Source organism: Seriola lalandi, unplaced genomic scaffold (genome assembly GCF_002814215.2).
Source record: "Seriola lalandi dorsalis isolate HSWRI2012SDOR001 ecotype SW California unplaced genomic scaffold, Sedor1 jcf7180002054505, whole genome shotgun sequence".
Taxonomy (NCBI): Eukaryota; Metazoa; Chordata; class Actinopteri; order Carangiformes; family Carangidae; genus Seriola; species Seriola lalandi.
In genome coordinates this window covers 399787-401949 of record NW_019525058.1, presented here as the reverse complement: position 1 = coordinate 401949, position 2163 = coordinate 399787, and positions in this window count along the sequence as shown.

Sequence of the window (2163 nt, the reverse complement as noted above, 5' to 3'; positions counted from 1 at the left end):
ACGGAATCATTAGAGAACCCCGGGGTCGTTGATGCGAGACTGTAATTACATTTTGTGAATATAACAAAGCCTGCTGCCACTCTCCCGCCGCCGCCGCTGCCGCGAGCCAGGGACGCCTTGCTTCCTGTGGTGATTGGGGCTTGTGATGCCTGTGGATGTGGAATGTGGGTGATGCGTGGCCTTGGATCAAGAGAATGTGTTGTGCTAGATGACGAGGCGCTTTGAGGTGGAGGCAGATGGAGTAAGACAGGGAGTGGAGCAAACTTCAAACATCAATTTAAAACAGGATGGGGGTTTCCCATGCAGGCTGTGTGTCCTGCCTGGAATGCAATCTGCAGAACGGATTTCAATGGCACCGTCAAAAACTTCCTCTCTGATTAACTGCACTGATTTTACTTCAATTAACCAGGTTTCAAAGCCCAAATGACCCGAACTGTGATCTGTGGTGTCTGACAGCGTTGTCCTTTATTTCCAGTGGAGAGTTCAGTGATAGCAGATGTTATTGTTATCTGTTTTTGAAAGGCCAAATGAATTAACTTCCCAGAAATCAGGAAACACAATATAAGTGCACCGACTTAAGTGTCCCCTTCTGGAGTGATGGAAGGTGAAAAGATAATGTGCCGCCATTGCTGGTGAGTCTCTGGACTTAATGTATAGATACAGAACATCCTGAACTGTTTCTGATTTGTACATTACCACACAGCGCCCACTCACCACTCACGCTACTGGAGTGAGGAGCTAATATAAGGCTTTTAAAGCTCATCATACATAACTCACTCCTACAGTGTTGCTAAGGACACCTCTGGCAGATGGTTACTCTGAGCGGGAGCTGTATGTACTACACATGCTGTATATGTACAGTGTCAACTAAATTGATGTTTTCTAAATATTCAATTCAGAGTAGTATATAATGTACTAGAGTGTATAGCACTTGATGCTTAAATTTGCATATTGCATATTTATATTTCCTGAATAATTTACACTAATTTTCATATGGTAAAAAAAAACAGAAGAGACCATTATGCTAGTAACTCTGCGAGGGCTTAGCACTTTTACTTTACTTTAATAAATCTAAGTAATGATATCACTTACTTTATTAGAATTACTTAAATAAATGTACAAAAGTGTTAATAGCAAAATGTAATTTAAGTATCACAATTAAAGTAATCTGTCAGTGTTATATTGTATGTTTTATAATTGATGACAACAGAACTTTAATACTATAGCTAGTTGAGGTAACAAACACCATTTCCCATAAGTCAGTTTTTTTTCACCTGCCAAATGTTACTGTGTTTAACTTCCCTCTTCACCTCTGTGTGCCTGTTAGTCAGGGTGCACATGACCGCACAGGAGAAGTTTGCCTTCAAGGCTTTCTGGCAGGAAGGTTTAAAATAAAAATAAAGAAAACAGTATACAAAAACGAACAGAAAAATCTTGAGTTTTTGTTCACTCGCCTTTCAGGGCTTCCGTAGATTTAAAATGATGAAGTGACATTTTATATCCAACAAGTCAATGTCAATATGGCATCATAATGTTCTGCAAAAACACTTTTATGGGCATTACTCAGGAACAGAGGGAGAGATTGAGACCATATTTGCTGCTACTTGTATGACAGTCATATAACCGAGAGGCAGTAATTCTCTCTCTCTCTCTCTGCGCTCCCGGTCTGACACTATACCTTCTATCATGCGTCGCGTTTCCATTGTGGAGTTTCCATTTGCCTCGGCTTTCATCTGGCTGCTGGAAACTTTTCGCCCATTCTCCATCAGGCTGAATCAGAGCCCTTTGCACTGAAAGCCCTCATGAAAAATGACTGTTTCACAAAAAGGAATGGAAGCTGCACAGTGAAAGAAAAAGCAATGGGGGTCAGAAGGAGGGAATACAGCACAGGGAAGTCAGAAATGAAGTAGTGAAATGTGGGCTGAAGCACTGAAGGCTTATGTGTTTATATAGACTCTTTCTCCATAAGGACTGCGCTACATTGAAAAAAAATTGATCTCCAGTGACAACTTATCAGCTCTGCTGTTTGGCAGGGAACTCTTTGTTTCCCTGCAGCGCAAATTGAATACATTTCACAGAAGTGCAAAGAGCGATTCATTTCATCTGCTTCTTTCCAGCCAAGCCTTTTCACTATGCAGCCTCCAATTTTCTGCTCATCTTTTT